This window comes from Styela clava, chromosome 2, assembly GCF_964204865.1.
Source record: "Styela clava chromosome 2, kaStyClav1.hap1.2, whole genome shotgun sequence".
Classification (NCBI taxonomy): domain Eukaryota; kingdom Metazoa; phylum Chordata; class Ascidiacea; order Stolidobranchia; family Styelidae; genus Styela; species Styela clava.
Genome location: NC_135251.1, coordinates 1,760,379 through 1,787,214, shown reverse-complemented (window position 1 = coordinate 1,787,214; position 26,836 = coordinate 1,760,379). Strand labels below are relative to the sequence as shown.

At 33.5% G+C, this 26,836-nt stretch overlaps 1 long non-coding RNA gene across 1 annotated transcript; it reads left to right on the top strand.

Annotated features, from left to right (window-relative positions):
- The first annotated feature begins 5,348 nt into the window (after positions 1 to 5,348).
- LOC144420013 (uncharacterized) lies at positions 5,349 to 6,803 on the top strand. Its single transcript, XR_013474430.1, has 3 exons — positions 5,349 to 5,533; positions 6,069 to 6,140; positions 6,229 to 6,803. It is a non-coding gene; the product is annotated as an uncharacterized LOC144420013 (long non-coding RNA).
- The last annotated feature ends 20,033 nt before the right edge of the window (positions 6,804 to 26,836 follow it).

Here is a 26,836-nt window from a genome sequence, read left to right as displayed (position 1 = left end):
GCTTGGAGTATTGACAAGAAAAAGGTGCCAGTAAATTCTTTGTTATAATCAGAATTCACGATTAATAGGAATTATAAACAGCCACCAATCAATGAGAATTACATGCAAAATCCCTCACAATAAATTTGTCCAAAAAATTCACCTACTAAGGCAAGTTTGATAGGTGCAAACTTTGTGTTATGGAATTGTATCACAGCACCGTTAAGAGAAGTAAAAACAGTTTTGCTGTTTTGTATGACACCCTCTTTAAATGAAATTTCAATGTTTAAGCGCAAACATTAAAATTACTACCTTTGAACTTTGTCATTATCTGCAAAATGTCCCACACAAATCTTTACGCTATCGCGTTTGTAATCTTCTCTGATAAAAAAAAAGTCTATGATGTCCATTTTACTCTTTACAGCTTGTATGTCATTCCAGCTTTCCAAGTGAGCTAGAGATTATTTTCTTACGTTACAGGCGCAAAAAGGCAGGTACTAAACGTAAAGAGGACGCCGATTAGCAAAAGTAAGCGGAAAACGGTCGCGAAAGGCGACGAGAAATATGTGCATTGGAGCGTATCATGAAATACAATCTTTCGCATGTAGTCTTATGGAGTGACGTCAGAGTTGCCTATCATGTTGTTTAATGTCATTGGTTGAACACTCTATGACAAAGCAGTTACAAATCCTTGCGACACCCTGAATGTGCACATAGTATCACAGCAATTTTGCTTCCTTTAAACCCTTTTTTTACTTATTGGACCACAACTTTTTTTTTAGTTGAATCTGATAATGAAAAATTAACAGTCGTTTTTGATTTTATTTTTTGGATGTAGTCATTACACGCATATCACATTTTTTCATATTAAAAAGAAAACCTTTTTCATCTTTGAGTTTCTCTACTCTAAAAAATAACTATTATCATGCTGTGTGTCTTTCTTTCCACTGTTTTCATTAATCTTCAATCAGTTTCCATGTTTCCTGTCGCAATAACTCTCAACTTAAGTAAGTCTCCTCTCATGAGACAGTAAGTATTCCTTTTATAATATTTCAGGTGACCTGCATTTGCAGCTATTGCTATGTAATGGATTTGCATATTAATCCCGGGGGAGATCGATAACACAGCCTGATTCTACGGCAAACCACGGCCTGTTGAACGGTTACCAGTCCATATCGGGTATGGGATTAGTTAGCTAGTTTGCCCACCTTAGCCGGTGGGCCATGTAAGTATGACTAAAAAGTTACATTTTATGAACAATATTTACAGTGTTACAAAAGCAAAGGTGGAAAACAATAAGCCTTGTGCCAAAACTAAATTTAATCGCAATGTCAATAAATTCCTTGAATTATTTTAAACTTAAACATCAAAATTTGGTTTTAGTTTGGTTGTGGCAGCATCGGGCTGTCTTATCTTATTAGACTACCATATTCATTATTTTATCATCATCTTATCTTAACTTTTTTATCTAGGTTACTCTCTGATTATTTTGAATGTATTTATATTTCCATGTTATTATCTATTTATCTTATCAGAACTCATCTCGATTTGCTGATAACATCGAAAAAGCAATGATGGATGTGAAGGACCTCTGCGAATATGCAAAGAAAAAATAATTTAAGAAAAAAACCAAAAAAAATTAGGAATTATTATTATTAGGTTTTAATGCATTGTGTTTTTATTAAAAAGGAGGGAGCACTATGGGTAAAAAAGTAGGGGATTTTATTTTAATTTTACTTATACTTTTGTGTGAAAAGTGTGTTCTATTTTTTCTGTAATATTTACTGATTGTGTTTTTATCTTAGTGTAAAACAGATTTGGAAACCAAAAAAAAATTTCTGAGGGATGGGGGAATTTTTTAGATAAATTTGAATTTGAGTAAAATTTTATATAAATCACGATTCAGCATATTTGCATAAATATTTTTACAATTTTGAACAAACCGGCAGTGGCTCTGAACTTTTTTTCTGATCCCTTACCCTGCCCCCTCTCCCCCCCTCTTTCTTTTTCGTCGTCTCACTCAGGTGAGAGCTGTATACAGCATATATATCCAGACATGTTTTTCGAGTTTTTTTAAAAATTTGGGTGCATTTGCCTGTGGTGAGGTCACAACACAGGACCCAGAGAGATTATGACATTTTTTCTCACACCCCCTGTCCCCCCACCATTTCAATGTCCCAGCCAGGAAGGAAAACCGCTCTAGTGGGTGCTATCTGTTGGGGTCCCGTTTTTTTTCTCCCCCTCCCCTTTTTTTCCAAGATAAACTCCCATGTTGTGCTCCTCGCTTTTTCATTTTCTGTATATTCAACATATCAACCACTTTGTATTTGCTTTTCGGGAACACCACATAGTCACAAATATTTTTGATAATAACCCCCATCTCCCCCCCCCCCAAAAAAAAAAAAAATTGTGTTATATTCATATTTACATTAACAAGAATACAGCATAGATGGAAAATAGAATAAAAAAATTTCTTAGTTCCTTCCAACTTATCTTCCTCAAAAATTTTCACTTTATTGAGGATTGATTATTTCTCAAAACAATACGTTATTACAATACCATATATTGTTTTGGCCCTCACAGACAAATTAAATGAAGGTAAAAACAATTACCGATTAAAAAACAACAAACCTGGTTAAGATATATTGAGAACTGACTTCTTAACAAAATTGAAATTGTAAACGGACTTTATGGACACCCTGTATTTATGAAGCATTTTAGATTTGACATTATATGATTATATTCTGGGTTAGGGCATATTCTATAAGGTTAAAAATCACACTTTGATGGGATTTGTCAAAATTATTATAAAAGACACAGACACAATTCTTTTTGACAATCAACTCAGAATAATGTGGTGTTCCCTCTATATATCTTATATTTATGATCTTTTTTGATAGACTGTTAGGAATTGAATCTTTTTTGAAGTTTTAATTATGATTCCAGGACTGAACTTTGGAAACCAAATTAGATAATGAGAACTGTAGCCTATATACAGGGACATAGCCAGCAGGGGGTTTTGAGGGTTGCTCCCTCCTTTTTTAAATGTAAAAAAAGGCATATTACTGATTTGAACATAGCAATTTTTCGTAAAATAAAATGCGTTTCGAACTCTTGAAAACCCATCTGCTTCGGCATCCTTTTAATTTTTTGTAGCATAAAACACTTTATGGGACTCTTGAAGACATATACGACCACCGGACAGACCTAGCAAGTACGGTCCAACTTGGCAATAACAAATATCAAGATCTTCACTTTTAAAAATTCCTGGTTACGCTTCTGTTTATACACGCTTCAATTGTCTGTAAAGAAAACTTCTTTGGCTTAATTTTTGAGTTTTTGTCTAAATTATGATTATTACCATTAGAAGTATGAAACTATAATTAATGAGAGAAATCCAAATTTTGACCACAAAAAAACTAAGACTCTGTGTCCCATCTCTACAACTCTGATTTTGTGTTCGAATTTTTGGTGAAACAATATTTTTGTATGATTTATGTGTGATAATTCAAGTATTTATTCGAGTGTATTTTTTTTCGCAGGGTGGTGTATTTTTCTAATTATCATATTTTTTAGGAGCATGTCATTTACATTATCAGAATCTCAGAGTGTGTTCAAGTTTTGCTATTTATATACAAGCCCAGGTGCTCCGAAAGTATTCACACTAAGATGACGCACAACCTGAACAACCTTAACCTGGTACACATACTATGTTCAGGTTGTGCGCGATCTTGGTACGAATACCTTGGGAGCACCAAAGCCCGAATTAATTTGGTGTGTAATGCCAGCTTTTTCTTCACTGGATGTAAATCACAGTGTTCTTGGCTGATTTTTAATTCTGGGTGTCCGAAAGTATTTTTTACTCTGAATATTCCAATGGATAGTGAAAATAATGAGGGTGCTCCCGAAGTATGTGCACTAAGATGTATAGGTACCAGGTTAGAGTTCAGGTTGTGCGCCATCTTTGTGCAAATATTTCCGGAGCGCTTAGATTTGATATTTCGACTCCGGACTCTACTCTAGTAGTCTCTAGTTTTTAGTCCGGTGGTTCCCAACCTTCAACAGCTCCCTTCCTGAGGCTTTAAGGACTCATTGGCCCCCTTTTTATCATTCCAGTGGTTTTTATAGTTTTAAATAACCCCCGGTTGGGAACCGTTGCTCTAGTCTTTGAATACAGCTTTTCAATATCAATAAGAGCAATTCAAACTCAACTCTGCCGGACTCCAATATTGTTAATAAAAGCATGTCAAACTCTAGGGACAACCTAACGCAGGGGTGTGCAACCTGCGGCCCACAAGAAAAAATTGTGTGGTCCGCGGATTAGTGACAATTTCGAAAGGTGTACGGCCTGTAAAACGAGTTTTTATTAGTTCAATCTGGTTTGTGCTAGTAATTCCAATCTCTTTGCATTGCAAAGCATATACCTCAGTCCAATTTATTATCTACGCTTATGACGTTCGGTTATGACGTTACAATGCCCTAACGACTTGTGTGAAGCAAACTACACATGTCATAAGATCAATAACCAATATTGTTTTGCCTGCAACTAATAAAAGCTTATGTTAAAAAGGTGCTTCCCGCGATTTCACCAAGTTATTTGTATCTGACCCTCTTGTATTAAAGGTTGCACACCCCTGGTTCAAACTATTCAATCTCAAAAAGCTCTCCCGCTTATGGTCACTGAAGCATGATTGGACAGAATAATCACATCCTGACAAGCATGGTAGAATTCTGTAATTTTAAACTATTTAGATATATACCTTCATACTTTTGAATTCAGACTTACTGTTTTCTCTATATACTTAGACTTTTAGCTGTTTATTGTGTGTTTTAAAATTTTTGAAAGTAAATTGGACAAATATGAACATCATTTTACAGGACTGTGTTTTTTCTATGACATGGAAGGGGTGAAGACATTTTGAACAAACTATAAAGAAAGATAAAAAAAAAATTGTTAAGCCCTGGTAGTCAGTGTCGCACTTGACAATGTTGACATTGCAAGTTTGAATTTCAGATCAGGTGTCGGCGATAGAAGTTTCTTTTCAGTTGATTATATTTTGAACTCTGTTCTTCCTTGTGTTCCGACCGGCTAATTTTTATCGATAATTGCTTTTCTGTTTTGACGCGAATTTCACGGGCTTTTCATTTCATTTACAGTCAACCGTTTTACAATAAACGCGTATGACATGGAACCTCTGTTTGCCTAAATCTGACATCAGGGTCAGACCCTTTTTCTAAAATGTAAAAAAAAAGCACGATAGGAATCTTTCATAGTTTGAAACGCTCTTTAGACTGGACATGGAACCTCTGTGTGCCTAAATCTGACATCAGGGTCAGACCAATGACATTAAACAACATGATGCGCAACTCCGGCATTTTTGTCCGAAGATCGTATTCGATAGCACGCTCCAATGCACATACTTGACGAGACGAAAACGAGCGGATGTGTGCTGCTTTCAAGGCGTAGCACGAATGGTGTTCGTGCCTGCTTTGACAGTTGTTGTCGATTTTAATGATATTTTTAAAAGTTTGGGTAAAAAGAAATCGGTAAAAGGTAAGGTGAATACTATTGTTGTATATCACACCCGGGCATCGCACTGTTAAGTACATGTGGGAAAGCCAGCCTTTGTCAAATACTACGAAGTTATTAATTCAGTACGGTACGTAGTTGCCCATTTGCCGAAATTACATATTTACTTACCCCTTATGGTTTCAAATAGTTCATGCACCTTCAGTTAGATTTTTTTAATCAGTGAGGATATATACTCATTGTTGATTGCTGCTCATTGTAACATACTATTACGCATTCACTTTTATTTGCGTATTGAATCAAAGTGTTAACAAGTTCACCTAACATTTCACTCATACCGGTCTATATTGTATAGTCTGATTTCTCAAGTATTTGGAGCCACGAATGCTTGTAATTTTCTGACTAAACCCTTTTATTAGTTGGTTTATATACCAAATTCAGTAAAATATTTTTTAAATAAAACATGAGATATTGGATTTATTAGCTTTTCCATTCTGAATCATATAGACTGCTTTATTTATTCTTAACGAAAATTAATAAATCTCTTCTCTTTCTTCAGATGTGAAAGTTGTGGACAAACCTGTCTAAGCATTGTGAGACTCTTGCAGCACAAGAGGCAATAGCAGAAATAGTAAGTATATCAATCAAGAAATTAAGCCGACATAAAGCAAAACTTTCAACTATTCGTCTAATCTCAATTTCCTATTATTTATTCACAGGACAACTATAGCAGACGGGGAGATATCAGAAGTCTGGCGACATATCAGTGACAGTGTGATTCCAAGAAATATAATGCAATTGAAAATAGAAAATTGCAATAGAAAAACAACTTATGGAGGCATGCAAAGACATTTAACCCTCCGGTAGAGTTGTGTATGGCCCCCACATCCTGCAGGGCTTGAGGAAAATAACTAAAAATTCCAAAGCGTAAGATTGCATAAGCGGTCTTATTTGTAAAAAGGCACAAAACACACCAGACATACTTAAAACAGCTTTGGAAATGAGGATTACGGGTACCTCACTGCACCTGTGTTATATTTGGTTCATCAACTTTTGGTAGTACTATAGAAGAAATTCCGGAAGGGGTATAATCATCATTCATGATAAAATACTATCATATATTTTTTGAACAACTTCAATCTAGACCAGGGATCTCAAACTCGCGGCCCCAGAGAACTTCCAGTGCGGCCCTCGAACGCTTAACAATAATTGTAATAGTATTTTGGAAGTTTTTTTTTTATCTAAATGTAATAGATTTTTCAAACCTTCTAAAGTGAAATTGATTATTCACACAGAAAACAATTTACTGAGAGTAGTTTTGGAATAATAATTTTTTTTGTCCACATTTTGACCCAATTAAGAATACACATCAAGCTAGCAAAAGAATACTTGAATAAAACACTTGAGTAATTAAATTAAACGCAAAGTACATGAAGAAGGTGGCATTTTCGAAGAAAATGGGTGTTGTAACATTTCTGCTCTTCACAAAATTCTGAAGCACATTGTTTAATTTGTCATATTTCCATCAATACAATCAAAAAACACAATAAGCTCAGCAGTCAATATGACAAATTCGAAGACCAACTTCGAACAGAAAATTTCCATGTGTTTGTATATTAATATAATTATACAACGACTTAGTTACTAAAAATCAATATCAATATTAATTCAAGCAATCCTATGCCGCGCAACGTAGTGCGAAATGTCTTGTCGAAAAAATCTGTCATTTGTTTTTTTACTGATCTATACATGAAATGATAAAAGTAACTTTTTTGCATTACTGGAATTAATTAAACATTCGTAAAGATCCAGATAAACCCATGATCATGTGGCCTCGTTAGTTAGAGTTGGTACTATAAAATCATTTCAGACTGGCCTTAGTATGCTGGTGACACAAAAAGATGCCAAACGCCAGGACAAATATAATTATTAAAACATTGAGTTTATACTGTAGTATTTTTGTTAATTTTAGGTTCATATATTTAGATTAAGTTATTTTTAGTGTATGTATTATTCTTTCCTTATTCAAAGCTTGTTCAAAAATGATTTTGATGGTTGTACATAGAATTTTACGATTTTTATAATAAATACTGTAACTTGCAAATGTTGCAATAATAGTGGAATGCAAATATTAATATGTAATTGCATTTGAAATTGAAGAAAATAATAAAACTTAATCCAACTGTTTAGTTGCATCACAATATATGTCACAAACTAAAACTATCTTAAAAATATTTTTTAAGTATACATTATCAAAAACTGTTTGCGGCTCTTTTTACAATTTTCAAAATGCAATGCGGCTCTCGAAAACCCATGAGTTTGACACCACTGATCTATTCTAGACGATTCAAGCATTGCTTTGGGAAATTATATCACTTCAATTAAATTGAAATAATCTCGCTATATTAAATACAAAATCGTTGCTATCATAAAGGTAAACCAATTCAGCCACTCGAAATATATTGGCCTTCACAAAGCAATGGAGGCAAAATTGAGAGTTCATGAGCTATGAACATTTGTTCTTTTCTTTGTCTTGAACTTTCCATACTCCACAGCCCCTATTAATTTTTTTTAATTTTAATTGCCATGTGATGGTCATACATATCTTTAACTTGTATTTTCTGTCATGATGTATTATCTCAATGTGCCAAACTATTAATTAGTGTGCATATTTTGCTTCCAGATGACATAAATGTATTGTCATGTTTATTACCTCAGCTTGGAGTATTGACAAGAAAAAGGTGCCAGTAAATTAGGTAAAAAGATTTTCAACTCATTGTTATAATCAGAATTCACAATCAATAGGAATTATAAACAGCCAACAATCAGTGAGAATTATATGCGAAATCCCTCAGAATAAATTTGTCTAAAATCGGAGGAAGGCAAAAAATATAGGTAGTTTCCATCCACACAAGCATTTCAAGAAGACTTGCTCGAGCCAAACTAAATGAGCATCGTCAGGTGATCGGTAAGGCTGCAAGTTGAATTAAGCCCTACAACCTCCTGCATAGAAGATAATATTAATTAGTGGGCTATGAGCTAAATTCCTAAATTTAAACAAACCTATCTACGATGCATTATGTACCAGCAATGTTACCTACGATTAACTGAATATGTAATATGTCTAATAAATTCACCTACAAAAGCAAGTTCGATAGGTGCAAATTTTGTGTTATGGAATTGTATCGCAGCACAGTTTTGTATGACACCCTCTTTAAATGAAATTTCAATGATTAAGCGCAAACATTAAAATTACTAACTTTGAACTTTGTCTGCAAAATGTTCCACACAAATCTTTCCGCTATCGCGTTTGTAATCTTCTCTGATAAAAAAAAACGTCTATGTCTATGATGTCCAGAATTGCTCTTTACAGCTTGCCTGTTATTCCAGCTTTCCAAGTAAGCAAAACTTCCTAGATATAGAGATTATTTTGTTTCGTTACAGGCGCAAAAAGGCAGGTACTACACGTAAAAAAGACGCCGAGTAGCAAAAGCGAGCGGAAAACGGACGCGAAAGGCGACGAGAAATATGTGCATTGGAGCGTATCATGAAATACAATGTTTTGCCTGTAGTCTTATGGAGTGACGTCAGAGTTGCCTATCATGTTGTTTAATGTCATTGGTCAGACCCCTTTTCTAAAATGTAAAAAAAAGCACGATAGGAATTTTTCATAGCTTGAAACGCTTTTTAGACCGTTTTTTACACCCTCAAGACTGTCGAAGACTCACGTTTCGGGCCAGGAGCTGGTTCTGCTACCAGTAGCTGTTACGGTCTAACTTGGCAATTACAAATTTCAAAACCCCTCTTCGAAAATTTTGCTTATCAGAAGGGCTTTCGATTGGGTTCAGACGTATGACTCTTTTCTTCCGAGTGAGTTATTTGATGAAACATGTTTCCCATTGTATGTGAACACTCAGCGACATTGGTGTAAAGATAATGTTACCATTTTAGTCTACACAAAACACTACACTAACTTGTGTGGGAGGATAGATAAATAATCTTGACTGATATGAGCGAATGTTTAAAAAGTCCACACTAGGTGTCAGTATAGAACAACAAAATTCATCAATGTATTCTCCGATGATTGACATCTGATGATCAGGACATTTCATTTAAATTCAACTCAATTCCGTCTTTTTCTTCCAGTACATCAACTAATATAATGCAAACTCAACACACTTACGACCTTTTTAATAGCCCATCAATTATTATTATGCAATCATCAACCCATCTCCCAGCCAATTTGGTATTTTTGGAACTTCAACAGCAGCCACTATGTGGAAGCAATGAGTAATATCCATTTAGTATCCATGGCGACTAAATTGTAACTTCCGGGCTGAGTTCATATTTTTTTAGGTATCTGGAAGACAAAGCTTTGGGTTCAAAGTATAAAGAGTTATATCGAAACATAATTTATAATTGGTTGCCCACAGGAGATAGAATAAAATACTGGTTCATTGATGAACCAGGAATATGTGTTTTATGTGATAATAGAATTGAAGAAACTGTATGTCATTTATTTTAGAATGTGACTGGACTATTGATTTTTGGCAATGGTGTTGCATAGATAATAATGAATACTGTTATAGCAAATGATTCAGAATGCAAATCAAAATTAATCACAATAATATATGGAAAATCAAAAAATTAGGGAATATCGAAATTCAGTAAAATATAATGAAATAGATCAAGTGTAAATTGATAGAAATCCTAAATTTATTTAAACCAAGGGAAAAGAATTGAATTATTATTGTATGAACACATGGATGATCTAATACATAGGTCAATCATGATTTAAGTTTCTATGCAACGCCAAGTATGATTAATATTCTGTGAGGACTTCTGAAACTTTACAGGTTTGTATATCATTTTTATGGGATGTTGATGTATGAGACATAGGTGGCCAGATGTAGGAAGGCTATGTATTAAATAAGCAGGCAAAAATTTGGGATTCTAAATGTTGGAAATGTCATTAGTAATAGCTTAAATTTACCAGTATTTGAGACTTTTGATACACAGCTACCTACCTTATTGTTATTTTAAAAATCAAATGATGACTTGCAAAAGGGCTTATCATAGTGTAGCTGTATACTAAACTCTCAATTAAGTGTTTTAAAGTGCTAAATTGTATTCCTAATGTTCTGTTTTAGTCAAAGAGTTTTTTTGAGAAGTTTTCTCCCCATTCATGATCATGTTTTGTAGCCATTATTAAAATTCATTAATAATGGCTCCCGAAACTGATTCATTTTCAGAGGTATTTGACATGAAAATACTCCATGAAATAGTGCTCAAAGATAAGCTGCCATAATACCAAATTATTAGTAGTAATATCATGTTATATGAAAGTTATGTTATAATAATATCGGGGGTCTACTCTAGAGACACATTATTGGGGTATAGTCTAGTGGGTTGTGACACAAAAGCTATTTAAAGCTGACCCCAAAGCTTTTCCAGACACTACATACAGTTTTCGATTAGATCGAAAAAATGGCTTTATCATTATATTCAACAATAATAATTATGAAGCAATGTAATAATTAGAATTATGGTTTGCTTCGCGTTAATAATTTCAGTACGCCCCTACATGTTGGAAAGCGTTGGTAGACAGCGGTTAATTTGTCAAATTCGGGTAGACAGTAGCAAAGGTGGCAGTTTATATGTAATTGTTAATGCTATGTCCAATTAGTTGCATTTTGAATACTAGCTGAACCGGGGTTAATATACTTTATTCAAACACCCAAACTTGCAAATGTAATATGCAAGCTCAAGTTTGGCATTAATGTTAAATTTCATGTGGATGCATTGTTTCTTTTTCCATGTATTAACATCTTATAGTGAGTTGCAAAATGGCAATGAAATTGTCTTGCAAATTGAAAAATATTGGGAAGCACTGGTATAGTCAATACTGAAACCAAAATTTTCAAAAATACAGAATTGATCATCATAAGTTAATAAAAGATAAGTTAGAGGTATTATTCTTATAAGCTTACATGAGTTTGTACAAACAGATTTTGTTTGAAAGGTCAGAAACCAATTCAGTTCCGAATAAAATGTTTATAATCTGGAACTAATTCAATTTTGACCAACTATCATCAGATTGCGATAAAATTCTTTTTTCTAAACCAGGGCTAATCAACTTTTTTCACCGAAAATCCGCATACAAAACTTTAAAATTATTTGGGTTTGGTGTTTCCAGAAATTATATTTTGGCATTCTTAAACACTCACTTCCTCGACCGGCCATTAATTATTAGCAAATCAAGATGGTTTATCATGGTGTTCTTTTCATATATATATTCAAAATTCTATAAGTCATTATATATAATAAAACTTCAAAAGTGGGGCTAATGATCCAAAATAAAGAATTAGGTGCGGTACGAATCAAATACCCGGAAGGTCCGGATTTGGACTGCGGTCCGCCAGTTGAGTAGCCCTGTTCTAAATGATCTAAGTGATTCGATGCAAAAATATTTACAGCATGAGACTGATGTGAGAAAAATAAATTTGTCATAAATGTGTTTTTACATTACCGGTAATATTATATTATGATGAGTTAGGTATACATGGTATTTTTGGTTTAGCTGTTTACACCTTGTTATTTATATTATGATGAGTTATACGTGGTATTTTGATTGTATTTTTGGTTTAGCTGTTTACACCTTGATATGAATGCTAATTGTAAAATTGATAGTTTTGCTATATTTACCTGTTGAACCAAAAACCAACAAATTAGAAATTCAATTCAATAATTCTCACAATGACATTAAAACTCACTTGCATGAAATTGATAAAACGTTGTGGTTTGTTGCAACAGTATCGCCAAGTCGGGTGCAGTGGCATAGTATTGGCATTGCAGGGTAAAACTGTCAGTAGTAAATCTTTCCCAAACCTTAATACGGAACGATCCTGGTCATTTTAAAAGGAAGTATCTACTTACATATAAGTGGATAAGTGTGAAATTTTTGGATAGTTTGGACATAATAGAGCAGTGGTTCTCAAACTTTTACTGACTGCTTTTATTGACTGCGTCGGCAAATACACTTTGATCGGCGCTATCACATGCTGCCTAACCTAGTTTTCGTATTAATTCGCTGATATGTATGTATTATTGCAAAAATAATGGTCAAAAATACTTTGATAAAAAAAACTTTAAAACTTGAGCCAACTTTTCAAAATAGAATGTTTTGAGAACGCTGATATATATCTAAACAAGTTTTAGATTATTTGAAGTCGAATATTACACACTTGTACTACAATTAAGAATGACAAATTCAATATTCATTTTTCAATTTATACAAATAACATTAAGATATAGGAAATTGTGTCTGACTATTTTTGTGTACGTTGCAAATTTTTGTTTTTATGTTTGAATATGTTAGGATAGGATAGTATTTACATATTTATCTCGAGAGGAGAAAGGGATAAGATGGCTTAACCATATGGATAACCACGGCCTATCGCCCAGTCACAAATCCATGTCGGGTATGTTATTAGGTAGCTAGTTTTCGGCCTCATGGATTTGATGGTGGAGGAAGCCGTAACTGGTCAGTGGTCATAGGAACCAACCTAAGGCTGTGAGGATTTCGGCAATCCTCTCGCACATAATTAATCCCACATCAGATTCGAACCTGCGGGTCTAGGCAGTGTATTGTTAGGGGATGGTATCTCTCCTTATACTTTTTTCATAATTGGGATATTTGAGTAAGATATTATGATATAAAATAAGTGCTTGGAAGATGATAGTTGAACGAATGTCACGTCAGGATTTTTATCTTCCCAGATTGTAGAGTTATTTGTATCAGTGGACTCACAGTTTATTTTCAAATTGATGAATATTTATTTATAAAGGATAATTTCAATGTTAAATATGCATAGAACAGAAAGTGAAATAGTGACATTTTTCGCCCTTGCATGGAATTAACAGCGACTTCTGATCGAACTAGATTTTCAATATTATATGTGTATGAATGCATTATGTTTAACTTGTAATAGTTTGTGCAATTACGGTAAAAATTGGAACAACGCAGTATACTACAATGCATGCTAAATCATTATGATACAAGATGATATAGACAGCCTAAGACCTCATTAGCTTAAAATAGCTTGAAATAAAAATAACTATTTCCTTGCTTAGCAGGTTTGGTTTAGATTATTGGAAATGTATGTATGCTACTAGTTTTATCCAAGACTTTTATGTATGGGTATGGTTTCTTTAGATGTAGCAGTATATGTATGATACATAAACAATATATTGTAAACAGGTTCTGTATACAATATCTTGTTTGCTTAGAAAATTTTTTGGCAAATACTGTAATATTTATGAGCAAGCGAAACTGTTGAAAGAGTTCATATCTGACTAGAAACTTATGGGAATAATTGCAAATGCTTCGACAGTCTTTAATTTTGTGTTATGGCATCAGCCAGATCGAGACAGTGTCCAGTGTAAATATATATATGGTCTATTTTTATTAGTATCCAAACAGTAATGGGGCTTGTCAATAATTTACGTAATATAGTCAATAACAACTCTTTGAGAAGCGTTTTCTCGCATCGGCTACATTACAAATCCACCTAATTACTAAGGAGGGGTGGTCCAAACCTCAAGTCGCATATAGCCAGTGGCCTGCAGCATCATTATCTGTGGCCCACGTTGTATTGGTTGGAGGGTAATGAAAAAATCTTGTTTGGTTTTGTTTTGTCATGAAAATAACCAGAAAAATCCTCTGACATATTGTTACATCACTAATGTCATTGAACTGACTAGTGATATGACTAGCTGAGACAATCATCGAAGGTGAATAGTGCCCTTGGCTAGTCCAATGACAATATATTACATTCTCATTAGCTAGTCCTAATTGTTAGCTAGTTTTCTATCTTTTTGGTAGGGAAGCTATATGATAACAATATTGGCATCATAGAAAACTAATGGCCTTGTTATTAAGAGAGAATGTGGAACAATTTTGGAGAAAAAGTGGTATAGCTTTATCACATCAATTGATGTAAAATCCTTACTAGATAAAATTTTGTAATATACATCATTCATCCACAATTCAACCTGTAAGCCCATATCTGCTTCTACGATTATCAGCCTTCTGAAACTATGAGACTACTATACTATGAAAATATAAAATATTCAAGAAAACAGTGCATTAATAAGCCTGTTTCTCTATATTAGGTTGAAGTGAAGTGTGGAATGCCTCATAAGAAAATGGTTGTACTATACTACACTATTGAAAATTCATAAACTTCAATACTTGCTTGTCTAGGGCCATGTTCTGAGCAAAAAAAACTTGAAACACCTAATTTAGTTTGATTTAATTTTGTAGTTTTTAAATATCCAAATTGATGTATGCATTGGTAGAGGAAAGTTGATATATTATTATTAGTGGTTGAAAGGCAGTGTTCTGCCATATTATTTTACATACATGTGGATTTTGTAAAATATTTGTCAATTCTATCTTGAGTTATATTTCTTTTCAGTTGGGAACCACTGTTGTAAACCATTGGTTAATTTTACCCAACTTTCTTGATAGAATATTCCGCTGATACATCATTTTTACTTCACAGTCTGTAAACATGCTTAGGCGATCTAATTTTAGAAACACTTCAACCGGAAAGGAATGCGAAAACAATCTTTTACTTTTCCCCAAACATGCATGAACGAGGTAACTTTAAAAACACTGATCGTGGGTAGAACATGCAATTTTGCGTGCTTCATCAATATCCCACACTCGTCAGTAGTCAAACGTACTTTGAATAGACATACCTTTGTATGGGAGTATTTTTATTTCAACTGAATTGCAGTCTATGGCAGTCTGGGTTGTGAATAACATGTTGATTTTCAAGTATCTGGGCCGTGGGCGTAAAGTTTCCGCATCATTTGTCCCTGGCTTTGTATTCGTAGTTTTTTTGCTATTAATAAGTAGCCTAATAAACCCTGGAGTAAGAAAGATTGAAATGCTTGATGAAACTGAGCTTGTCCAAGGATAAGCACTAAATCAACAATCCAATTCAGGACTTCTCACAATTATTATGTGCAATTCCTATCGGAAATTACCATTTACTACCATATCATAGTTTGTGAAAAAAGTAAGAATTCGATGTTCATCTTGCCTATGTTCTGCATAATTCTGTAAAGAATGAAAAATGCCACATTCCGGGACTATATTCTCGTTTAATTTTGTAAATTGGGCAAATAATACCATGACCTTCTTAAGAACTAACTTCATGACAAAATTAAATTGTAAAGGGACTTTATGGACATGCTGCATAATTAGTTTGACAAAACATGGTATAAAAACGATTGTAATGATCGCAAAATTCTTGCTAAAACTGAGATTGTCCGGGGATGAACATCAATATATCAACAGTTCAATTCAGGAATTATTATTATGTCCAATTCCTGTCAAAATTACCGTCTCATTTCATGTACAAAAATGAAGAATCTTGGCAATGTTCCTTCTAATTCTGTAAACAATGAAAAAGGCCGCAATACAGGACTTTGTTTCGAAGTTGATGAGTTGAAACTTTTACTGTCTGAGTGATCAATTTTATAAACCAAATGGTAAAGTGGAATATTTTTTACATTTCTTCATTTTCGGTACTAATTTTTCAAATCAAGAAGATCATTTAGATGAGAGGGAGGAGTCGCTTGAATGGCGATCAAGGTTGCATATCCTTATAAATTTCCAATTGTTTCTAAACTTGGCAAATGATATCATACTGTTATGTACCGGTAATAGTATCTTTTGTACAAAGTCCGCGCCACTAATGCAAAAATGTGAGATTTCAAAAAAACTTACAGTTCTAATTATCCAGTTGGGGTTAGGGCTAGGAATGATTTAAATATTTGAACTTCCAGCGCAATCTGCACCCCTAACTCCGACTGGGAAATTACTAATTTTATTATTTTAATCATTGGTGGGAGTGTTTTGGGCAGGACCCTTGTACAAAATATTCATGTATTGTACTTTCCTTGTTTTATGTTTGCTTGTGGAAAATATGTTGGATTCATTTGTCTGAATGAAGCATAAGTTCTGTTTAATAAGTAAGTCCAAATAGACCATAAATAAGGCCATTGTTCCAAGGGAAAATGTGGAACGATCTATGAGAAAAAGTGGGTTAGCTTCATCAGACCAATTGATGTAAAAGAATACTAGATAAAATATTGTGATGTACAATACCCATCTACAATCCAACTTGTAAGCCCATATTTGCTTATATATGGCCTTCTGAATGATAATATAAAATATTCAATAAACATTGCATTAATAAGCCTGTATTTGACTTTCTCTATATTAGGTTGAAGCGAAATGTGGAATGCCTCATGAAAAAAGGGTTATTCCAATATTGAAAATTTAATACTTTCTAGTCTAGGGCCATGCTCTGAGCAAAAAAAAAACTTGAAACACCTATTGTCTCAGTATTTATGCTAAAAGTTTGACATTAATATGATAATCGCTGTTTTTTGTTTGGTGTCACCTTTATTAGAAGAAGTACTTGTGATACTACGTGTATTACACCAGGCAGAAAAACATTTTATAGCTAGTCCAATAACATAGCACATGAATTATTGTATATTTATGCAGGAGAATATTGTACTCATAATGTACATAGTTATTGATTCATACAGATTTGAAAATTTAATATTTTCCACAGTTACCAAAAGTTGAATGAGCTCTTCTTTTAAGCAGCATATATAGCTAATGAACAATTTTTCGAAAAAAAAAAAAACTCTTAAAAAACCACTTAATTTAGTTCGATTTACTTTTGTAGTTTTTGAATATCCAAATTGATTTACGGTATACAGCAGTGGAGGAAAATTGATATATCATTATTAGTGGTTGAAAGGCAGTGTTCTGCCATATTATTTTACATACATGTGGATTATGTAAAATATTTGCAAACAGATCTATCTTGACTTATATTTCTTTAAAGCGCATTGATCACTGTAAACCATTGGTTAAATTTACCCAACTTTATTGGTAGAATTCCGCAGATACAATCATTTTTACTTCACGGCCTATTGACATGCTTAAGTAATCTAATCTTAGAAACAAGTCAACCGGAAAGGAATGCGAAAACAATCATTCACTTTTCCCCAAACATGCATGAACGAGGTATCTTAAAAACACTGATCGTGGGTGGAACATGCAAGTTTGCATGCTTCATCAATATCCCACACTCAGCAGAAGTCAAACATATTTTGAGTAAACACACCTTTGTACAGGTTATTTTGGGTTTGATTATAAGTATAAGTATAAGTTTATTTCGACTCCATAATCAGCAAAACAATAAAATGAATGCTAAAAATAAATAAATAAAAACTGATTATGAAATCAGGAGAGCGAACAAAACCTTAGATAAGGTTTAAAACGTACAGAATGTATATAAGATGGAAGGTTTTGCCAAGAACATGTGGTACGTGTTCACTCACCTAAAATAATTGAAATATTTCACACACGCTCACACGCACCCACACACACAACCATATAGAAGTTATTAAGTAAAGGGAACATGAAAAATTACATACTGGTAGTTAATAAAAAATAAATAAATAAAAATTACTTGCCACACCATATTAATAAATTTATCATGATTGCCACTGCCAAATTGATCAATTTTATAAATGGGAGTGAACAGTAAAGATAAACTTTAATAAAAAAATATATTGTCAAGCTGATTATAGATGGAGTCAAATGCCAAAATGCCCAACCAAAGTTGCCAGAATTGGGTGCATGAAGAGGTGGGCTAGACCACTTCATTGCCCAAACTAGAGCCTATTATTGCCAAATTGTAGTCCAGATTGCAATAAGTATTTAAATCTATCAGTAACTTTATAAGTATGAGTAATTATAATTAATTAAGGTAGAAAGACAGGGTATAGGAATATGTTGGTTGCTAAGGTTATAAGGTTTTTTTTTTCATTCTTAGACATTGACTTCTGCAAGGATAAAGGAATTAGGAATAAAGGAATTAGTATTGTTATTTCACAGGATCATTTCTTCATTTAATTATTGTGGCGTAATAGATTCAAGTTTATCGTGGATGAGACATCAGCCTGCGAATTTTGTTGTTGTAGACACCATTTATATTCAATAAACTAGCCATTGTATTGATCATCACAGAACGACCTGAAAAACAGAAAACAAATCTGCGAGTAGGATATTCAAGGGTTACATATTTAGAAACAGCACTACCCTACACTTTTGTTTAGAATTAATTATTATTTCGAGTAGATATTGATTATTAGTTATCTATCTATAAAACGCTAGTTCAAAGACCAGAGTTGAAATATGGTTGGGACACAGGGTGAATTCCTCGCAAACCATGCAGAAACTCTCAAACCACACTGACCATTCGTATGTTGGCCTTCACATCAACTTCACAGCAGAACCTCAACCTAGGATAAAATTTTGTATACACACAAAACAAATCATAGAATACCACAACAAATTAAAATGAAGGGGAGAATCCAATATATCTCCACTGGTCGCCTAATTACAATAATAGGTACAGGAGCTAAACTATACGGTCTACAACCCTCATAAGGTATCACACCACCCATATAGAAACAAAGACCATGCATGTGTAATGTCAAAAATCCAACGTTAAGCAAAAAGGGAACATGCGCATGCAGATGTCAGAGTGTAAACAGCCATTTGAAAAATAAATAAATAAAACAATTTGCTGTGCATGCTACAGAACCCGACACACCAACAATAGATGTAGAACAGGTGGAGAGAGATTAACTGCCGGCTCAACAACAATCAGCAGCTGCAGGAGCAATAGCAATATTGTAGCTGTTTAATATTTTCATGAAAATAAGTATGTGCAAGTGAAGAGTGTCCCAACTTTCTATCATGGTCATTCATGAAGGTTCAATATTTTTTGTGTCCGAGCTATCAAAACGTTGTAGCTAATTTCATACGAAAGAGTATATATATCAGTGTGGTTATGGGAAAATAACTTTTAATATTTGGATACTAAGTACGACTTAACTTGTTTCTGAAATGATTTTTTGGATTTTAATGACTTCAAATTCAAGGGGAGAGAGTTCCATAGCTTAGGTCCATTATAGCATAGGGCATGCTGGCTCACAGATTTACTCATAAACGGTATAAATAAATTGGAATTACTTCTTCGATTGGAGGTGGTTTTGGTTAGTATGTCGTCAAAGCAGTTTGACAATGAGTTGTCATGAAAATCATAAACTAATGATAATACTTCAAATTTCATTATGTCTTCAACCTTGAGTATATTTAGCGATTTATAGAAATGATTTACGCTTTCACGTTTACTTTTCCTAAAGACAATTCTTAAAAAATTATTACAAATGCTTTGCAATTTCGAGACAAGTGTTTTATTACCATGGAGCCAGACTGAGCTACAATATCGGATATGACTTAGTAGTAGAGATTGAAACATTGCTAGTAAAGCTGATTGATTAACGCACTGGGATACTTTAGCAGCAACTGCCAAGTTCCTTTTTGTTTTACCAATAACATGCAACATTTGTGATTTCCATGATAGATTTTCATCAAAGATAACTCCTAGAAATTTTATTTCTTTCACTCTTTCAATTTCATTGTCATTGAGCAGTAGTGGTTTTGAACAACTCACACTTTTATGCTTGCTTGGGTGGAATAATACAAATTTAGTTTTGTTAGCATTAAGAGATAATTTGTTAACCAACATCCAGCTATGAATGTTGGTTAGTTCTTGGTTTGCAACTGTGAGTAGATCTTCAAGGTTTTTCCCATGAAGAATCAAGTCAGTGTCATCAGCAAACATGATCGACTCAGAGGATTTCAGACACCTGGACATGTCATTAATGTAAGCTAGAAAAAATAATGGGCCAAGTAAAGATCCTTGTGGAACTCCGTGCTTCATGACACAAATATTTGTAGAGAATGAGTTGTCATATTGCACAATTTGTTTCCTGTCTTGCAGGTAGCTCCTGATCCAATTGAATGGGACGCCTCTAATTCCATAGTGATAGAGCTTACTTAAAAGGATGGAATGGTCAATGGTGTCGAAAGCTTTTGAAATATCAAGAAATATTCCAATTGCATGTTGTTTGCTTTCAAAGGCCTTGGTCAGTTTGTGTACCAAAACATTAGCAGCCATAGCAGTGGAGTGATGCTTGCGGAAACCAAATTGATGAGAGTGGAAAACATTGTTAGTTTCAAAGAAGTTTGACATTCTACTATACATTATTTTCTCAAGAATCTTAGAAAATGATGGTAAAAGACTAATAGGTCTATAATTTCCAAGATCTGAAACACTACCCTTTTTAAATAGAGGAAGAACTTTAGATGTCTTGAAGCTTTCAATGAATAACCCACTAGATAGTGAAGAATTAAATATATATGTCAGGATGTCAATGATATGTTCTGGAACGTGTTTCAATACTTTGAATGGAATACCATCAATTCCAAAACTTGACTTGGGCTTCATTTCGCGTATAATATTTTTTATTTCTAATGATGTAGTTGGCCTTAAAAACATGGATGAGGATTTTTGCTTTCCAAGATATGAAATGTAATTTTTGTCACAGCCAGCTGGTTGTGGCATACAGTCGAGCAGGGTTTGTGCCACTTGGGAAAAGTGTTCATTAAATTTATTTGCAATTTGTGTATTACTGCAATCGAGTCCAATCAAAGGACAAGAACCTGTTTTATTTTTACCAATAAGTTCATTAATTGTTTTCCACACTGCCTTGATGTTACCTTTGTGAGAGGCAAATTTAGATTTGTAATAATTTGATTTCTTTTTGTAGAGCAATCGAGTATAAAGGTTCCTGCATTCATTGAACTGTAATTTGTGCTTGTCATTTATGTTTTTATTGTTTATTAATTTCTTATAAAGTTTTTGTTTCACCTGAATTTCAGTCTAGGTTATGAATAACATGTTGCTTTCAGTCTGGATTACCATTACCATTTACTATCAGTCCACCATATCATAGTTTGTGAAAAAATGAAGAATTCGATGTTCATCTTGGCTATGGTCTGCATAATTCTGTAAATAATGGAAAAGGTCGCAATATAGGAATATAGACCCGTTTACTTTTGTAAATTGGGCAAACAATACCATGACTTTCCTAAGAACTAACTTCATGACAAAATTGAAATTTGAAATTATAAGGGACACCCTGCATAATTTGTTTGACGAAACATGGTATAAAAACGATTGTGATGATCGCAAAATTCTTGCTAAAACTGAGATTGTTCGGGGATGAACATCAATATATCAACAGTTCAATTCAGAAATTATTATTATGTCCAATTCCTGTTTAATTTTGTAAATTGGGCAAACAATACCATGAGCTTCCTAGGAGCTAACTTCATGACAAAATTGAAATTGTAAAGGGACTTTATGGACATCCTGTATAATTAGTTTGACAAAACATGGTATGAAAACGATTATAATGATCGCAAAATTCTTGCTAAAACTGAAATTATGAACAGATGGATTTCAATATATCAACAGTTCAATTCAGGAATTCTCACAATTGATATTTCCAATTCTGGCAAAATTACCGTCATCTCATAGATTCAGATTCAGATATTTCATTTCCGTCGTGCATGAAATATTGTAGCGACACAAGTAATAAGAAAAAAAATGCTAACAAAAAGCAGTTGAAATAGAAAGGCACACAATATTTCCGCAATTGACGCGGGACTGCGAAAGACTACCAGAGTCATCGTGTCAGCAACGCCATGTTTGCTGAGTTCAACAGCAGATGACGTCAAATAAAATCAACTAATTATTCTTTAACAGAAATGGGAATACAATTTGGCAAAATAAAATCGAGAGAGTCAAGAGATTACTGATTATAGTAACTAACTGTAGTAATTACTGATTATATAGTTAGCATGTACAAAAACGAAGAATCTTGGTTATGTTTCTTCTAATTTTGTAACTAAAGAAAAAGGCCACAATATGGGACTTCGTTTAGAACTTGACGTTTAGAAGTGGATAATTTTTTACATTTATTCATTATCGGTAATAATTTTCAAACTCGAGAAATACATTTCACAGAGAGGGAGGGCCGTCTGAATGGCGATTGTGGTCGCATATCCTTATGAATTTCCGTCTGTTTTAAAACTGGGAAATTAATATTAGACTGTTATGTATTAGGATCTTTTGTACAAAGTCCTTGTCACTAATGCAAAAATGTGAGGTTTCAGAAAACACCCCTGCCTATTTTGAAGTAACAACTTACTAATTATCCAGTTGGGTATAGGGCTAGGAATGATTTGAAAATTTGAATTTCCAACACAATTTGCATCACTAACTCTAACTGGATAATTACTAATTTTCTTATTTTGAGCATTGGTGGGAGTGTTTTGGGCGTGGTTTTGTAAAAAGATCCATGGCTTATAGGCTTATATCTGACCTTCTGAATGATAGTATAAAATATTCTATAAACAGTGCATTAATAAGCCTGTATTTTACTTTCTCTATATTAGGTTGAAGCGAAATCTGGAATGCCTCATGAGAAAAAGGTTGTTTTATATTCCAATATTGAAACTTAAAACACCTGAAGTCTCAGTATTTATGCTAAAAGTTTGACATTAATATGATAATCGCTGTTTTCGAAACACTGGATTTGGTGTCGCCTTCATTAGAAGAAGTAACGGTACTTGTGATACTGCATGTATTACACCAGGCAGAAAAACATTTTATGGCCAGTCCAATAACATCGCACATGAATTATTGTATATTTATGCAGAAGGATACTCATAATGTACATAGTTATTGATTCATACAGATTTAAAAAATTTAATATTTTCCACAGTTACCAAAAGTTGAATGAGCTCGTCTTTTAAGCAGCATATATAGCTAATGAACAATTTTTCCAAAAAAAAAATCTTAAAAACCACCTAATTTAGTTTGATTTACTTTTGTAGTTTTTGGATATCCAAATTTATTTATGCATCAGTGGAGGAAATTTGATATATCATTATTAGTGGTTGAAAGGCAGTGTTCTGCCATATTATTTTACATACATGTGGATTTTGTAAAATATTTGTCAACAGATCTATCTTGACTTATATTTCTTTAAAGCGCATTGATCACTGTAAACCATTGGTTAAATTTTCCCAACTTTATTGTTAGAATTCCGCAGATACAATCATTTTTACTTCATGGTCTATTAACATGCTCAAGTAATCTAATCTTAGAAACAGTCAACCGAAAAGGAATGCGAAAACAATCAATTACTTTTGCCCAAACATGCATGAACGAGGTATCTTAAAAAACACTGATCGTGGGTGGAACATGCATACTTTCATGCTTCATCAATATCCCACACTCAGCAGAAGTCAAACATATTTTGAGTAAACACACCTTTGTACAGGGGTATTTTGGCTTTGATTCACCTGAATTGCAGTCTGGGTTGTGGATAACATGTTGATTTTCATGTATCTGCGCGTAAAATTACAGTATCACTTGCCCCTGGCTTTGTGTTTGGAGTTTTTCCGTTATTAATAAGTAACCTGATAAACCATGGTGTAAGATGAATAAAATATTTGTGAAATGCTTAATAAAATTGAGCTTGTCCAAGGATAAGCACTAAATCAACAATCCAATTCAAGACTTCTCACAATTATTATGTGCAATTTCAATCTGAAATTACCATTTACTATCAGTCTCCATATCATAGTTTGTGAAAAAATGAAGAATTCAATGTTCATCTTGGCTATGGTCTGCATAATTAGTAAATAATGGAAAAGGTCACAATATAGGACAATACCCGTTTACTTTTGTAAATTGGGCAAACAATACCATGACCTTCCTAACAACTAACTTCATGACAAAATTGTAAGGGGACTTTATGGACACCCCGCATAATTAGTTTGACGAAACATGGTATAAAAACGGTTGTAAACAAACGAAACGATGCGCTAAGGCTAACGTCAAGTTACTTTGTCACACTTTGTCAACGATCCACGAAGAGAGAGAGTTTAACAAGCTCGGAACATACGTGGGACACGCCATCTATGTGCGATCCAGCAGTATCCCATACTTGGCAGTATAATTTTTTGAAACACATTGCTGTTTTTATCAGTTTTATTAAACGGAGAAATACGATGTTGACGCGAATTCTTAGTAGTTGTAATTTGGGCAAACAAGACCATGACCTTCCTAGTTAGTTTTACCGAGTTTGATGTTAGTTATATGTAATTAGTTTGAGAAAACCATTGTATAAAAGTGATTGAAATAATCGCGAAATGCTTGCTGAAACTGAGATTGTCTAGGTACAGACATCAATATATCAACAGTTCATTTCAAGTCTTCTCACAATTGTTGTTTCCAATTCCTGTCAAAATTACCGGCATATTATGGCATGTGAAAAATGAATAAGTATATTTTTATCTTGGTTATGTTTCTCCTAATTCTGTAAATAATGAAAAAGTCATCAATAAGAGACTTTGTGTAGAGCTTGATCGGTTGAAATAGATTAAACTTTTACAGCCTATGTTGCCAATTCTATGAATCAATTGGTGAAATGAAATATTTTTTTACATTTCTTCGTTTTTTTGAACTAATTTTTCAAATCCAGAAATTCATTTAGACGAGACGGAGGGGCCGTTTAAATGAAGATCGTGGTGGTATATTTTTATGAATTTCCAACTGTTATAAAACTTGGACAATGATATTAAACTGTTACGTATTAGGATCTTTTGTACATAGTCCCCGCCACTAGTGCAAAAATGTAAGATTTCAGAAAAACAACCCTCGCCACATTTTGAAATAACAACCCACTAATTATCCAGTGCAATCTGCATCCCTAACTCTAACTGGATAATTACTAATTTTTTTATTTTCAGCATTGGTGGGAGTGTTTTGGGCGGGGTCATTGTACAAAAGATACATGTGTTATACTTTCCTTTTTTGTCTGAATGAAGCGTAAGTGAGTTCTGTGGTTACAGTTGGCATTTTAATATGCTCAATACTTGCTTGCACAGAGTCATGTTCTGAGCAAAAAAAACTTGAAACACGTGATGTCTCAGTATTTATGCTTATGGTGGAGAAAAAATGTAAAATTTCTGTCCTGTAGTGTCACTTGCAATAGCCCATTACGAGTTCGGAGACTGTATGGTAAATATATCCTATGCCCATAGGTCTGCCCACCTATACACAACATGATGTAAAGTAGGCGAACAAAATTAGCTTCCTCTATATTGGTACACATATTTCTGGAGCGCCAAAATCTGAAACTACTTTTTATGTCATTAGAGTTTAAATATTCTTGTGTTTCAATATATATTCAACATAATAGTACATAAACATGTTATATTTTGGGAGATTTTATTACCACCAACAAAGTCGACACTTTTGAAGCAACAGAATGCAAAATAATTCAACAAGAATTAGTTGATCATTATTTGTGTTGGTCAGGCTGCAAGACAGGTTAGGTCACAGAGAATCTTGGCCCTTGCTTTATGAAAGTAATCATTCAGATATAGCATCAGCGATGGAAAATGGATAAGAATACTGTATATAGAAATAAAATTTGTATGTGTGAATCAGCAATCGAATTTGAGTTTAATATTGCAATTTGTGATGTTAATAGGTCAAGTGAAATTTCTGAATCCGAGAAGGTCTAGAGAATCAGAACAAATATCGAGAGCATAGATTTATGGGGTGTACTAGGGTTTTGTGTATTGAACTGCAGGCCCTTTCTCCTTGTTTACTTTCTATTCCGGATCCGTATGTGGATGTTGCCACAAGGATGCGTGACTGAGATAGTATTATGAAGATAAACCAACCAACTAATATATAATGTATTTCTGTGATTTTAATCTTACAATTTTTAACTAATTACTGATCTTTATAATTTGCAGCCATATCTTGTTTTATCTGAAGAAGTTAGACTATGATCTAACGAAAGCTCATAAATATACTTGATATTTTGTGGAAAGAGATTATGTTATTTTTATTTGGCATAGATTTAGTCTTTATAATTATTTATAATAGTTTTTTAATTTAGTTTTTGTAATTTGATATTCATCGGAAAAATACCGGGTTCGAATACATGGCAATAAAAATTATTTGGGGGGTGGCGGGATTATATGGAGACTTACGACTGGTCTTACATAAAATTAAAACTCTCAGTGTAGAAGCAATCGGTAACATATGGCATTTTATTAATACCCTGAAATACCAGTTTTGTTTTGTTTTTGAATGTTTGGGGTCTAATATAGCCAACAATATCTGATGGGTACTTTAAACTTGCATTTGTCACCTAATTTTAGCAGCGGAATCATGACTATGAACCATGACGAGTACGAGAAGTTTTTCATAACTCTACATGTCA